Raw genomic sequence first — 16,524 nt, forward strand, 5'->3', positions numbered from 1 at the left:
CTCTGAAATGCAATTCTGTTGCGTAAGGGCTGTTTAGCTAAGGTGTGATGTCATAATGCCTTCCTCCCATGTTTGTGGTAACACAGGATACAGCAAACCTAGCATAACGTGCAGAGTATGATACACAATGTTTGAAAATTATAAACAACTGTGTTACAGATTTAGGTATTCACTGTACATCATTTTTATTTTGCAAAAATAATTTGCAGTGGTTTGCTGCAAAATGCTGTGTTGAGGTGAGTACTTAGTGTAGCTGTTAAAATAACAGTTGATGGGGGGACCAGCACTATGGTATTGCAATTTAATCCTCTGCTTGCACTGCCAGCATCCGATATGGGTGCCAGTTCGAATCCTGACTGCTCCGCTTTCCATTCAGCTCCCTGCTTATGGCCTGAGAAAGCAGTAGAGATTGGCTCAGGCCCTTGGGACCCTGCACCCATGTGGGAGACCTAGAAGAAGTTCCTGGCTCCTGGCTTTGGATCAGCTCAGCTCCTGCCACAGTGGCTATTTGGGGAATGAACCAGCAGATGGAAAAATCTTTCTGTGTTTCTCTTTATCTATAACTCTGCCTTTCCAATAAAAATAAATAATTTTTAAAAGGTAACAGTTGGGCCACCCCCCTCTCAGAGCCCCTTAGATTCAAGTGCCTGGCTCTGCCCCCTAGCTTCCTGCTAATGTGAGTGGTAGCAGGTGATGGTCTAAGTAGTTGGGTTCCTGCTTTCACACACATGAAAAATCCGGATGGAGTTTCTGACTGGTTTTGGCCAGGCCCAGCCTCAGCTGTTGCAGCATTTGGGAAGTGACCTCATTGATAGATCTCTTGTCTATCAAATTAAATTAAATTGAAAAAAAAAAACCCCACAGATATCCTGTGTGATTCTGGTCTCATATATGTTATGTTTATTACAAGCAGTGAATGCACTGAAGAACCATGTCATGTGACAGTCTCATATTATCTCGTGTAGCAACACTCTATAATGTTTACACAGTAACAAGATCACCTAACAGTGCACCTGTCAGAATGTATCCCACTCTCAACCATCTAAGACTCTATCTGAAGCAAGGGACATTGTGACAGAGTGGGAGAGACAGATATAGCGAAATCTTCCACCTGTAGATTCAATCCACAAATGTCCACAATGGCCAAGACTGGGCCAAACCAAAGTCAGAGGCCAGAGACACCAACTGGGTCTCCATATGGGTGACAGGAAACCAAGTACTTGTTCCCTCTTCCACTGCTTTCCCAGGCGCATTATCACAAAGTTGGATTGGGAACAGAATAGCCAGATATTACTATATGGGATGCTGGTGGGTAAGCAGCAATTTAACCTGTTTGTTACACCACAATCCAGGTACCTACTGCCTTCTCTTACTGATATCAGAATCCAGGAGTAAGGCTGTCTTATTTAAACATAAAAGGAAAACACCAGAATTTTCACAGAATTTAAATGCTTCTTGTTGCAAGGAATATGCCTGGTGTTGGAACTCAACTCTCAACTTCTAAGCAAGATTTGCTCATCCTGCCTCCCTCACACAGAGGGATGATGTGTTGCCCAGCCTGGGACCTTGCAGTGAGTTGTGTGTGCAAATGACAGTCTGGATCCCTGGTACCTGCTCTGAGGTCATTCATTCAATTGAGCGTGCATACACACACACACACACACACACACACACATACACACTTCCAACACACATGCCCTGGGCCCTGCATGATTGCCTAGTGGCTAAAGTCCTCGCCTTGAATGTGACAGGATCCCATATGGGCACTGGTTCATGTCCTGGCTGCTGCACCTCTCATCCAGCTCTCTGCTCGTGGCCTGGGAAAGCAGTTGAGGACAGCCAAAGCCTTGGTACCCTGCACCCACGTGGGAGACCTAGAAGAAGCTCCAGGCTCCTGACTTTGGATTGGCTCAGCTCCGGCCTTTGTGGCTAGAAGATCTTTCTTTGTATCTCTCCTCCTCTCTGTATGTCTGATTTTAAAATTAAATTAAAAAAATAAAATATATATGCTCTGAAGAACCCCACTTTGTATGGGACTTCTTGCCCCAAGTTGTCCAGAATCCTCTACCTAGGGAATTTGTATGTGTAGAAGTCTTCAGCAAAGTTATGCATCAAGCTGTGCAAGTTACCTTGCCAAAACCTGGGGGGAACAATGTTCTTGATTGCAACTGACAAAATTTATTTCCAGGGTTTCAGTTTTTATTCATTCAGCAAAACAATAGTTCAAACAACTCAAACTTAGATCATGTGTGTAAGCAGGAAGTTCAAGGGAAGCCAACAAGGCGCCTTGGTCAAAGCTCTATTGAACTGGGGAATTAGTAACGAGCTCTGTCTGCCCTTGGTCAGCCGGCTTCTAAGGACTCACTGGATAGCAGGCACTCTGGGCAGGAACCCTCACCTCCTCTTCCTGAAGCCTTTCTCAGCAGGTTCCCAGCTTTGCATGTGTCACCCCAGCTTATCTTCTTGGATGCATTCAGACAGAGCTCAAAACCAGGGAATAGAGACACTCATTTATCTGTCATCTATCGACGTTATTTTCGATGGTCTACCTACTCTCAGGCATGGATCATCTGTGTATCTATCATCGATCTACTTGTACGGATCGATCATTTATCTATCTGAAATCTATCATTTGTCATCTGTCACCTATCACCCATCTAACTTCTTTCTATCCGTTGATCACCTATCACCTGTCATTAGCTATCATCTCCTTATTACATATCATGTACCTATAATCTACATGGGATATCTATTGCCTACCACCTACTGTCTATCAGCCATCATCTCCCTTCTGTTTGTCATCTCTCTGTCACCTATCATTTATCTGTAGGTATCCATCACCTCTGTTGGTTCGTTCTATCAACTATGCATTTGCCGTCTGTCTCCTCTCATGTGTGTCTATGCCTCTGTCTGCTACGTATCTATGAAGCTGTAATCTGTTTTCTATCTTCATCTATCTCTATTATCTTTCATCTAGCATCTATTACCCATCATCTAACATGTATGTATCTGTGTATATATGTATCTATTATCTGTTAACCTATTGTATCTATCTAACAAAACCATGGAGGGCTGAGGCCACCGTAGAAGCTACCATATGTGACAAGGCCAACCTCTGGGCCACAGGAACTCCTCCTACAAGGGCTGGAAGTGAGTTCTTGCCACATACCTGAGGGATGAAATAGAACCTCGCTTTGGCCCTGAAGAAATGAGAGTCACAGCTTTGGGGAATGTCCCTCCCTTCCTCAGCTATCTTCATCAGCTTTTGGCTAGGACATCATTCTAAGCCACTCTATAATTAAAGGCTTAATCTGTCATGAGGCACAACTTGGAAAAAACAAAAAGTAGGAAGACCCCAGCTCTTAAAAAGTGTAAGCAAGAGCCAAACAAAGCAGACTCACCCCCAGATGGTCATAATCTTTAAAGCTTCCAGTAAGGCCCACATTTTACACTTGGATGGGTTCCAGTGTTTTTTTTTTTTAAAAAACACCTGTCAAACTGTTTGTTGTGCAGGGGGAATGACTCTCCTCAAATGATCCTCACTCCACACCCAGGCTGCAGACCTCTTCTTTAGAAGAGATTAGAACACAGGGCAGCTTTGATTGACATGTCCATTGCGTGGGCAGTCAGTGCACGAGATTCCCAGCCACTGGGCAGCAGAAGCCACCACGTGGGAGAACACTCCTGAGAAAAGGGAAGCTGGACACATGAGATAATCAAATGAGATTTGCAGCTCCCAGCTCCTTTCATGGTAGAGATCTTGGTTCCCACCCTGCTCCGTCTTGTGCGGTTTTAACAGAGTATCTGGGAGCTGGTGTGGCCCCGAGCACTGCTGAGAGTTACAGCTGCTCCTCTTTGGATCCAGCTTCCTGCTGATGTGTCTGGGATGGCAGTAGAAGATGGCCAGAGAGCTTGGGCCTCTGCCAACTATGTAGGAGACCCGGGTGGGGTTCCTAGCTCCTGGCTTCAGCCTGACCTGGTGTCACTTGGTTGTGACCATCTGGGGAGTGAACTAGTGAATAGAAGTTCTCTCTCTGTCCCTCCCTTCTCCTGTCTCTCTCTCATTCTCCCTCTGTCACTCCACATTCAAATGAATAAATGCATCTTTAAAGAAAACACAAAGCATCTGAGGATGGAACATATGAAGAAAAAAGTTGGCAAGCCAGAAAGCTTGATGCCATGTCCTGATAGGGCACCCATTGGCTATATCTCAGTCTGGCAGTGACCCCAAAAGGAAGTTGGTTAGATGCAGAACGGGCCGGCACATGGGGCAGTCTAGCTTTCTAACAACTACTGTCCGTAGAACACACCTGAGTTCTCTAGAATGGCACCAATCTCTGCCAAGTGCACTGCCCAACCCTCTTGCCGCCTATCTGTCAGCACCACCTCCTCTAGTCTCCACTTCCTCAGTGTCACCACAGGCCCCTGAGCCTCTTGCACAGGAACCTATAGGCAGGCCAACCCTTCTTGCATCCTCATGATCCCTGTCTTATAAACAGGAACAGATAATCCAAGAGAGAAGGGAACTTGGTCAAGTTTGCTCCAATGGGAAGCCCAATGTCCCTTAGTAACAGGGGGCTTCCTGGCTTCCTCCCTAGTATTCCAGTCTTCTCTGGACCTAAAATCCAGAAAAGATATATTAGGATCCCAAGGGGTTTCACATTCTGTTTGCCATTAGGAAAAGAAGGAAGGTGGTGGTGGGAGCCCGACAGAACAACTGGGAACAAGTACACCCACTGACTTGGCCATTTTCTCCATATGCTTCAGTTGTCACTAGATGGACAGCAAGAACCCATGGATCATCTTGTGAGATTTGCTGAGTTTTGCTGGGCAGCAGGTGCTGTTTTTCCTGCATCACAAAGACCCCTGTGTTCACCTGGAAACACAGGTTGTCATCTGTCTGCTTTTAGTTGTCCTGGTCCCCGCCATGAGCCTGTAGTGAAGCAGTCAGGGCTGCAGACTATGCTGGGAGAGCCCTGAGAAGATAAAAGGGAGTTCTAGAGAAAGACCAAGATCTCTTAGTCAAGAAAACGCACAATTTTTTCAAAGATTTATTTATGTACCTGAACAGTGAGAGAAAGAGAGAGAGAGAGAGAGAGAGAGAGAGAGAGAGAGAGAGATCCATTCGCTAGGTTAATCCCCAAATGGCTAAATCAGCAGCGAAGCCAAGAGTTTCATTCAGCTCTCCTGCATAGGTGCAGAGACCCAACTATTTGGACCATCTTCCACTGCTTTAGCAGGAAATTAGATTAGAAGTGGAGCAACTAGGACATGAACCTGTGCTTATGCATGGTGCTTGTGCCACAGGTAGCAGGTTCATATGCGACGCCACAGCACTACTACCCTTCCCCAAGAGAACACTTCCTCCTACCTCAGCTCTTGGGGTGCCAAGGGGTGTGTCTCCTTGCCAGTGCCCCATTTGTCCAACAGCATTCTATCCTTTCTATGGATTATTGATCTCCTGCCCCTTACCCTGGGCAGAGGGGTTCCACTTTCCTGATTTGTAAAGTGAGAATAAAAATGAAAGCCCCAGGCTCTCTCCTCATCCACGTTTGAACTTCTTTCTTGGAAGAGTTCATATCTGGAGTAGAAAGGGTTGACGGTGTAGAACATGGCTGCTAGCAGCTCAGGGGTATCCCCTGAATGTCTGTGGAGGCTAGGGATCCAGGGTGTGTGAGCAGCTAAGGCTGTCTTCCTCTGTCTTCATGCAGGGCTGTGACCGTGGCTGCCCATCTGACAAGTACTGACAACTTTGGAAAGCACAGGAAGAGAAGAGAGATGCCTCTCTGGCTTAGAAAGGGGCCTTTCTCTGTGGCAGGGGAAATCGCAAAAGTGACTGCTGGCTGAAGGACATGATGCACCCATTTTCAAATCATATAGAGATGGGTAAAAAAGAGAAAGGAAAGGAGATCTCAGATATCACGAAACTAAGCGATGAATAATGAAAGTACCAGTTACCCACCCGAGGAGTATCTGTTGCTAACTGACTTTTTGGTGCCGGTGGGGGGAGGGGAAGGATCAAAAGCAAAGCCAGCAAAGACCCAAGCAGCAATGATGGCCCTGTGTGAGCTGTCCATGGACGTTAGGAGACGTCTCCGTGTTTGCAGCAAGGCCTAGCACTGCCGAGGCACCCTGTCCTCGGAGGCTTGTTTAGTGGTTCTGTCCTTTCATGCTCCAATTCCACCTAGAAAGCCAGCAGCCCTGTGGGGGTCTGGGGTTCCTATCCACGTGGGGCTGTGGAACCCCGCTTCAGGACTCCTAGAACCCACAGCCCCCCCCCCACACCCTGCGGTGTCTGCTCTCACTTGGTCCTTGTCCCTCTCTTTCACTCAGACCGAATGTGGAAGTCACTCTCTTAGCTTACAAATGTCCCAGGTGAAAGATGTGTGGACTCCGAGCAGTGCACAGGGACCCCCACGTTCAAGCCTCTTCCTTGGCCAAGACCTCTTCTCTCCCTAATTCTGCACCAGCCTCACCTGCTCACCTCCCTGCTTGGACCCCTGTTCAGCCCCCACCTCAGCATGCCAGCCGCTGCTTGCACAACCCTCCCTTTGCCTATCTTAAACCCAATTATGGGGGCAGGTGCAGGTTAAGTAGCACCTGGAACGCCCACAGACTGTATCAGTAGAGTTGTCTGGGCCTAGAGTGCCACTTCCACTTCCAGTCTGGCTTCCTATTAATGTGCGTGGGAGGCAGCTGGTGATGGCTCAGGACTTGAGTCCCTGCCACCACATGGGAGACCCGGATGGAGTGCCTGGCTCTTGCAAGTGAAGCAGCAGATGAAAAATTCATTCTCTCTCTGTCTGTCTCTCTCTCCCACTCCCACCCCTTTGACTATTGCTCTGCCTCTCAGATTAATTCTTTTAAAACAAGTACGTAAAAGTAAAATGAACACCCCTAGGAAGACAACTGGTTTTGCCCTTTAGCAACCCAGATCCTTTGAAAATATCTGCTTTTAACAAAGTGGTCTCAACTAGAGGTCATTATGCTCAGTGACATAAGCCAATCCAAAAGGATCAAATATCATATGTTTTGTCTGATATAAGGCAACCTTCATGCAAAACACAAAAGAGATAGGTAAACTTGTACATATATAAATTACATAAATTCCCATAGATGAACTGTATAATGGAGACTAACGTAACAGGAAGTGAAGATACATTGTAGTATGCATCTCAACTCCCAAACAAAAGAAGGATTCCCAATGAAACTGTTAAATATACCTTGACAATAGGATACTAGACTTTCTACCATTGTCTGTATCTACAATGTCATGATACACTTGAATAGCAGACTGTTGAACTTGTGACTGATTCTGAAGAACGAAGCTACTGTCATAATATGGGGGGATGGGGGGTGAACAGTGGGGAGGAAAATAGGGAGGAAGGAGAGTGAGGTGGAGGGGGAATCTCTACAAAACCATAGCATAGAAAATAATAATAATAATAGAAAAGAAAATGTCTGCTTTTGCAGGCACATCTCTAAGTGCATGGGGAAAGTCTCTTGATTTTCCCATTGGTAATGATTTTACTGATGGTCCATCCCTAGCAGGCACAATGTGGAGAACGGTGTTTTGAATGAATCAGAATGTTGTGTTGCTTTAATAGGTGAAAATGAGTATGATTCCATGATGCAGTAATGTGTGACATAGTTGCTCAACCCGTCTTCACCTTAATCCCAGCAGAAGGCAGCGTGCCTTCCACTTGCCCAACTCCAGTCCCTATCCTATCCCTACTCCCCCAAGGCCCAGAACAGTCCTCCTTGCCTTTCTTCAGCCCTCTGCTTGCCAGCTGGCTGATCATAGGCCGCAGCCCCTCCGTGGTGACCTCATAACTGCCATATTTGTCTTCCTGTTTATTTTTCTGGCATGGAAGTGGGTTGATGAATTTGATTCCTTCGGTGAAATCTAAGACGATGCCTGTCTTGAGTTATGATGACAACTGATGATTCTGAAAAAAGAAAAAAAAGTTTGTCTTTCTCTTACGGTGTTTTCATACCTGGTTTCATAACTCAGCTGCTTTTCTTGATAGAAAACAAACCTGCTCTAATTAGTCAGAACACAAGGTGGTATCTGTCACTTTCACCCGATTGCTGGGCTTCCTATGTCTCTCATTTCTGTCATTGTGTCCCATTATGTGTTTCTTGAGTCCATAAATGAATTAATTTATGATACTGGGACTCCTCTCTGTGGTTTGTTCGTGCTTTAAACAGCAACAACAACAAATTTTGTTTATGTATTTGAAACTCAGAGTTAAAGAGACAAGGGGTGACAGAGAAAGATCTTTCATCTGCTGGTTCACTTCCCCAGAAAGCCAGGGTTCAGCTAGAACAAGCCAGGAGCCAGGAGTCTCATCTGGGTTTGCCATATGGATGGCACGTGCCCAAATACTTCGACTATTTTCTGCTGCCTTCCCAGGCTCATTGGCAGGAGAGATGGGTCCGAAGTGGAGTAGCCAGGGTAAAACCCAGCACCTATATGGGATACCAGCATCCCAAACAGTGAGTTAACCCCTACACTGTGACGTAGGCCTCCCTAGATTTGTTCATGAGTCTCTCTTTGAAAAGTGTGTGCCAGTCGACGGGTGCTGTGAGCTTCCTCCTTCTGTCCTTAATGGAGGGGATGAAGGTTTTCAGCTAGGAGCAGGAGGTGGGGCTGACTGCAGAACTGAGCTCATGATAGCTGCCGCCTCCTCTCTTGGGCTCCAGTGCTTGGGATCTACCACTCATGGTAGAGACCTGGAGTGAATTTTCAGCTCCCACCTTTGGCTCCATTGCAGTCCCAAAAGTTATGGACAGTTGAGGAGTAAACAAAGGATGGAAACTCTCTCCAACTCTCAGATTCTCTACCTCTCAGGTCAAAATTAGAATGGCTCTGTGATCCATCTAGTTATTCCATGTTCCGATATTATACAAAGGAATTGAAAGCGGAACCCTAGAGATGAGTTTGAAGTCTCATACTCAGATGCAACACTGTATTCTGTCCACAGGCAGATGGATGGATGAAACTAATTGCAGCACTGAGGGACTATGCAATAGTATTCACTCTCACAAAGGAAGGAAATTCTAACCCAAGTTACGACACTGATGAGCTTTGTAGACCTTATGCTGGGTGAGCTAAACCAGCTGCAAGAGGACACATGCTGTGTAGTTGCACCTATATGAAGTTCACAGAATCATCAAATTCATAGAAGAGAAGGTAGAAAGATGACTGTCAGGGGCTAGGGGTGGGGGAAGAATTTAGTGACCTGTGGGTATAAGGTTTCAATCTTGGAAGTTGGAAAAGGGGGGTAGATGCTAGTGATGGTTGTACCAGATAAATGGACTTAGTGCCATCGAACCATCCCAAATGGCTAAAGAGGTAACTTTTATGTTCTGTGTGTTTTACAGGACTTAAACATAAAGTCAGAGTGTGAGTTTGATAACCCAGCTAGGAGATGCCAAATGTTTCAACTCACGTCCATTAGTCTTAAATTATAGGACCCAAAGAGGGGAAGCAGTTTCCTATGGAGGAAATGACACAGAAAAAAACACGTTTTCTGTCTAGTACAGATTATTCAGTCTTAGGGGGTTAGCACTGCTGCCTAGTAGGCTAAGCCTCCACCTGTAGTACTGGTCTCCAGTTTGTGTCCCAGCTACTACTCTTCTTCTTCTTCTTCTTCTTCATGACACTGTTTAACAGGCACTGAGGTCTCCCTTCCCTCTCCCCAAGTTCCTTCCCCTCTCTACTTTTCTCCCCTCCAGCCTTACAATGGATGTCCTTCCTGAATTTCCATAAATCCATCAGGCTCTCACTGAGGTGACTCCCAAGAATACAGGAGATTATTAGCCATATTGCTATGAGTCCATCCTTGTGCTGCGTGCATGAGAACAGACTTCTCTCTGTTTCCACCTATGAACAGATTAATTTCAGCTACACTCCCATTATGCATCCCCTTAGGTACAGTCCACCACGGGGAGAAAAAAAGAACATAAAAGAAAAAAACAGTGAACCTTCATCCACACGAGGTTGACGAACATATAACAAAAGTACCAATGTGACACTAGGGTGGTGAAAAAGAGTGTCCAACATCCTCACATAGGAATAAATGCCAGCGTGTGTCCCATATGGCACTGATGAGAGTACGATAAGGACTAGATCATCGTTACTTACGGGCAGTAGCAATAACAGTGCTAAAAAGGACATTGACAATCTTAGGTGAATACAAGCAATCAATCGCTTATGTATGATTGATTAATGGATTACATCACAAGGTCTTATTACAAAAGGTACAAATAATTAGGAAGTGCAATAAGGTAGAATTCACAGGAAAAAATCCTTAGATTTGACATCATATTATCTTATATTAGGGCAAACATATGATACCTGACCTTTGGGGACTGGCTCATTTCCCTTAGCATAATGGTCTCCAGCTCAGCCCATTTGGCGATAAATAATTGTATTTCATTTTTTAATAGCTGAGCAGCTTTCTATAGAGTAGATGAACCACAGTTTCTTTATCCAGTTCTCTGTTGATGGACATTTAGGTTGTTTTCATATTTTTGCAATTATTGATTGTGCTGCAATGAACATAGGGGTGGCAGGTTGCTTTCTCATGCAACAAGTCTTTTAGATATATTCCTAGAAGTGATATTGCTGGGTCGTATGGTAGGTGGATTTTCAGTTGTCTAAGTATTCTGCATGCTGACTTCCATAGTGGTTGCCCCAGCCTGCAATTGTACCAGCTATGGAGTAGGGTTGCTTCCACCGCCCCCCAACCTGGCCAGCAGGTGTTGTTGATAGCTTTCTGTATCTGGGCTATTCTTACTGGAGTTAAATGGAGCCTCAGTGTTGTTTTTATTTGAATTTCCCTTATTGCCTGGGAGCTTGAGCATTTTTTCTTATGCCTGTTAGCCATTTGGATTTGTTCCTTTTAAACGTGTCTGCCCATTTCCTTTGACCATTTCTTGACTAGTTTATTTGCTTTGTTTTTATGGTTGATCTGGAGTTCTTTGTATATTCTGGAAATAACCCTTTGTCTCCTACATACTATGCAAAGATCTTCTCCCGTTCTGTTGGTTGCTTTTTTATTATGTTGATCATTTCCTTTGCTGTGCAGAAGCTTCTTAGCCTAATGTGGTCCCATTTGTTCATTTTGGTCTTGACTTCCTTTGCTTTTGATGATTTTGCTAGGAAGTCTGTGCCTACAGTTATATTTTGCAGAGCACTCCACGACATCTGAGTCAGCTTCCTGCTTATGGTCTTGGAAAGCAGCAGAGAATGGTTCAAGTCCTTAGACCTTTCTTTGGGAGACCTGGAAGAAGCTCATGGGTCCTAGCTTCAGATGAAAGATATCTCTCTCTCTCTCTCTCCTCTCTCTCTCTCTTCCAAACAAAAATAAAAATAAAATAAATCTTAAAAAAAAACACTGAGCCTCTCTGTACCTCTATCTTATGCTACAACAGAATATTATTTCCCACCTTTTGAAAAAACATCAGGAAGTTTCCTTAATCTACACCATCCTAATGGATAGACAAACGGTGAACAAACGAACACAGCTCTCTCTCTTTCCCATCTTAATAACTGCAGTCCCAGCCCAACCATTTCAGAGCAACTTAGCAGTAGCAGCAAATAGTAGCAAAAGTAGCAGAAGGTTGTGGGTCTCTACTTGGGTTGGATTCATCTTATTCCAACCTAATGTGGGTATCTGAGCCCATCTAGCAAATTCAGTCAAAACCAATAGTTCCTTCCACAATCTGCATTTAACCCTGAGGAGCATCAAAGAATCTCAAATGGAGACACTTCAGATGAGACACTCCTTCTTTGTGCCAATAGCACCTAGGCCATACTCACAGTTGCTATGAATCTAAGAGCCATGGGTACTGAGTATGCCCGTGGCTCCCTATAGCACACTTCAGTTTGGGTATCCACGCACACAGTGAGAAGAATGCTGGGTTTTGAGAGAGACAGCCTAAGACTGAGGAGAAAGAATAAGTAGGCAGTGGAGCCAAAGGACCCATGAGAGCCATGGTCCTCTTTCTAATCTTCCTTTTCTGCAGAGTTAGACAACCCTTTCCAGCCTCAAGAAGCAGATCCAGCATAAGGGATTAACTTAAGCTGTACTCAAAGTCAGGGCTCATCCCTGTCAGCAGGGAGGAGTCAACAGGCCAGGAAAGGGGAGGTATCACGGCCCCCATGGTCATTGTTGATGCACCAGATGGGAACAAGACCTTCTGTAGGCCTAATGGGTGTGGCCTTCAGATAGATGGCATTGTCCGTGAATCTCAAAGGTGTTCTGAGATATTCTGAAGGTTAAGACAAAACATTGAATCCTAAGCCTTCCAGGCACCGGCGAGCACAGACACCTACCGTGGTGTGCCCTTGGGTAAGTGAAGTTACAAACGCAAGTATCAATTTACTCCTAATGGGAGTAAAAAGAGTGCCGCCTTCCAATGTGCATCTCTGGAGACTAAACAGGGCTGGACAAAGGAGAGGGTCTTCCCTGCATCAATGTTCACTCTTACACAGATGCTGACCAAAGTGGGAGGTGTAAACTGGGCCAGGAAATGAAAAGCAACTGGACAAAACAGAGACACAGCCGATCGGTCAAGCTAGGAGACACACATCAATCATAGATTAGAACAAAGCCTGGGTTTTCACCCTGTGCTGGCCTCTTGGAAGCCCACTCCTCTCTCGGGAGGTTGTTCTCACCACCAGGAAGAGAGAAGACCACTCTTGGCCAGCAGTGAGGATAGCAACCAATGAGTAATGCCTCATCTGCTGGCAAACTGCCATGAGAGGGGCGTTCTCTCAAGTATCACTGATGTTTCTCAATTGACACTTTTGGCCAAGTGACCAGAAAGTAAAATTTAAAGGGGGGAGAAAGAGTTGCTTGGCAGCCTGCTTGGTGGAGTTGCAGGCTGCCAAGCAACCTGAGCTTTATCCCTGGCCCAGGCTGGCATGTTATTCCTGTGTTGACTCAAGGGACAGCTGTGACCTTCTGACTCATCAGCACATTTGCCTGTGGCTCCTCTGTGCCCCTTTGCCAACGCCAATCTAACGATCAAGCTTGCAACCAACAGCTACTAAACACGTCTCCCCAGCGTGTCCCTACTTGGTGTTGAGGGCCACGTGACTTCATCACAACAGGCCTGCCCAGCGGATGCATCTGTTAGTCCCTTGTGGCAGGCAAGCAGACCAGCTTGCTGGGTTTGGGTAAATTGCCCAGGATTGCGTTTCTGTAGTGGTAGCAGAGATGCTCTGAGTGACCGAGACCTACAATCTTGACTCCTGGATAGGGGGCATTGAGCAGATCTCAACCCACATATTTGAGGATTAGCAACCATAGGATAAAGCCACAGGTTAACTAAGAGTTCACTTGCTATGATCTGAAAGGTGAAAAAATTTGTTATTTATCCTCATCTTTATTTTGGTTGTCATGCTTCATTTATTCCATGGTTGTAGTCCATTACAAGGTTTTCAGCTTAGAAAATGCATATAATTAGAGAATAAGGAAGGAGCTATGAAAAGTGAAAGGTGCATGTTTTTATAAAGGGGCAAGTAAGGTCTCATCATTGGTCTGGAATTTCGGTTCATACATTTCTCAAGATACTGCATTCCAAATACTTGTTGTATAGGTGAGAAAAGGTGTGGGATATGCAATAACACTTGAATGGTTGTTCACCCAAGTTGGAATCAAAAGATCAAACACAAGCTGGCAAATCTTGAGTTGCTCAAAGTGAAAGGTGTGATGGCAAGCATTCAGAATGCTTATACTGCAACTCATTAAAGTACATCTATTTTAACTTTTACATTTCAAATTTAGAAACCTCTGCCAATGACTTAAAATAATCCTATAAACAACAGAACATAACTGTCTAATTCATTCAGAAATTAACCCTTCAAAGTCACATTTGATATTGAATCAGTCTTGTTATTATTGTTCATTTAAAACAAAGGAGAAAAAAGAATTAAGTATACAAATAAAAGAGTTGTTGTTGAACCAAGTGAGTTCTCAAATGCATGTCTCACTATTTTCCACAAATTTATTATTTTTAAGATTTATTCTATTTATTCTATTTATTTGAAAGGCAGAGTTTTGAGAGATAGAAAGAGATCTTCTACCCCCTGGTTCATTCTTCAAACAATGCCAACTCAGGAGCCAGGAAATCCAACCAGATCTCCCACATGGCTGGCAAGGGCTCCAAGCACTTGGACCATCATCCTCTGCTTTCTGGGGCATGTGAGCAGGAAGTTAGAACTGAAGTGGGGTAGTGGGAAATTGAACCAGAACTTAAAAGTTCCAGACTAGATGATCTTCAAAAGTAATATATATTTGGTTTGTATGGACAACAAAGACAGATTATCACTTCCCCAATTCAACAAACCCCAGTAAGGCAAAGATAGGATAAAATGGATTAAGCATAACCAACCCTAAAGGAAGTCCCAGCAGCCTGTGGGGCTTGTCTGACCTTGCCATAGGCTGCTCAGTCCAAGAAATGTGGTGCCAGTTACTAATTTGCAGCCTGGAAGCCTTCTTGCATCTCAGCACCTCATTTTAACTGGCCATGATCTTTTTATTAATATAGTTAATATAGATAGTTTTATTGAATATGTGTGTTTCTCTTTGAGTTCAATTTCAGTCAACTCAATGTGTCAACAGCTACGTAAACCATTTTGTAAAACTCATTGTCTATGATTTCTAAATCTCATCACTGGGATTGTTTGGATATTTTAGTGCATGTAAGCCATGGGTGCTGAGCAAACCAGTGTCATCAACACTTCCCTTTCTTGTACATGACTTTACAAGTGATGCTGTGGAGCTTCTTCCTTTGTTCATAAAATGTACACTGGATTATAATGCACTTGAGCTCGCCACTGTGCTGCGTAGCACCGGGAGCTTACCTTTCCTTCTGATTCTGACTTGGCACCTGCTCCCCCAACTCCCTCTATAGCTCCATCCTTCCCAGCTTCTAGTCCTCATCATTCTGGGGTTTAAACTGAATCTTTCTGGGTATTCACATTTCAGTACTTGTGAGGTTTGTCTTTCTGAGACTGGCTTATTTCGCTTCATACAATGTCTCCCTGGTCCATCCTAGGATTTTATTCTTTCTTACAGCTGCACAGCAGTTCATTTACATGCCATGTTTCCGTTATTCATTTGCCTGGGGATGGGCCTTGGTGAGCAGCATTTCAACAAACATGGTGGAGCAAGGATCCCGTTGAATTGTTTCGTATCTTCTGATTGTAGACTCAGTAGCGGGATTGCTGGATCATATGTCAGTTATGTGTCTGGTTGCTTCGAGGGTTCTCCATGCTGTTTGCCACCGTGGCTGTACACATCTACACCCCCACCCACAGTGTGTAAGTGTTCCCTTTTCTCCACATCCTCACCAACATCTGTTAGTTCCTGGCTTTTGGAAAACAGCCATTCTGACAGGGGTGGTATCACCTTGTGGTTTGGATTTGCATTTTCCTGATGCCTGGTGTCATCAGACATCTTTTTCCCATGTATTTGTTTAATGTATATAAATTAGCTATTTAAAGCAAAGAAGCAATAACACCCAAATACTATCCAAATCCCCCAAATTTCCTATACTGTGCATTTCTTTAGATTATCGTCTTCAGATTCTAACTGGATGTTGTAGATCTGTACACCAAACGTCAGATAACTGTGCTGGAGCTCCCAGGTGCTTCTTAAATACATCACAGTGTGATAACCGCAGCCCTCGAATGCCTCTCCATTCTGCCTGCTTCAACCATCACCCCTCTCCCCAGCACATGACCACAAAACTCTCTGTTCTCTTTCCTGAGTTCACGAGGCAACTATGCTTCAAGTGTTTTAATAGCAGTGTCTTCTCCCAGCCAGCCCTCTGGCTCTCAACAACCTCAGAACCAAGCCCAACCACGTCCTTCAGTTAGCAAAAATGGTCCATACCCCTTTCTCATGACCCATGCTGGAAAGCACTATAATCCAAGATCCTTCCTTCAATGTCTCTCTCCACATCTGACCAAGTTGTCCAGGCCTGCAGATCCTATATTTGCAGTTTCCCTTGACGCAATCCTCCTTGGCTCTCCAGGCTGACAATACTGATTCCCTTGTCTCCCTCCATCCCTACTGAGGCTCAGCAAACTCTTCTTCACTGTGATCCTTTTCCACATCACTAGAGTTCTGTAAAGTGCTAGCACCTGCCCCTCATCTCAGCACTCGTCACCGTCGTCAGCTGCTAGGTTGATCTCTGTCATCCTGTGGTGCTGCTTACTGTAAGGCCACTGTCTTCTTCTGGCAGTAAACTGCAAGCTCCCCAAGACTGTTTCTACCCTCGGGGTGGGGGACGGCTAGTACAGTGCCCAGCACACAGAGCATCTCTTTTGGGAAGGAAGGAAGGATGTACTCTGGAAGCATGGGAGGGGAACACTTCGAAGCTCCGAAGAGGAACCCCAGGGATGGCTAGAGGGCAGCATAAGAACGTACATCTGAACAAGAGTTTACGCAATCTGCCACCTCCCAAGGGGCCTGGCTTAAGCCAGGTTCTGAGTGCTGGCTA

At 44.9% G+C, this 16,524-nt stretch overlaps 1 protein-coding gene and 1 long non-coding RNA gene across 2 annotated transcripts in view; one reads left to right on the forward strand and one right to left on the reverse strand.

Annotated features, from left to right (window-relative positions):
• Positions 1–11,789, reverse strand: part of LOC131481031 (histone H2B type 1-C/E/F/G/I) — a 160,688-nt gene extending 148,899 nt beyond the window's left edge. Inside the window, exon 1 of the mRNA XM_058668157.1 lies at positions 11,785–11,789. The gene's annotated coding sequence lies outside the window, so the exon portion shown is untranslated. The remainder of the gene's footprint in view (positions 1–11,784) is intronic.
• Positions 62–5,966, forward strand: LOC131481036 (uncharacterized). Its single transcript, XR_009246002.1, has 3 exons — positions 62–236; positions 4,768–4,888; positions 5,712–5,966. It is a non-coding gene; the product is annotated as an uncharacterized LOC131481036 (long non-coding RNA).
• Positions 11,790–16,524: the final 4,735 nt, after the last annotated feature.

Source organism: Ochotona princeps, chromosome 1 (genome assembly GCF_030435755.1).
Source record: "Ochotona princeps isolate mOchPri1 chromosome 1, mOchPri1.hap1, whole genome shotgun sequence".
NCBI lineage: Eukaryota > Metazoa > Chordata > Mammalia > Lagomorpha > Ochotonidae > Ochotona > Ochotona princeps.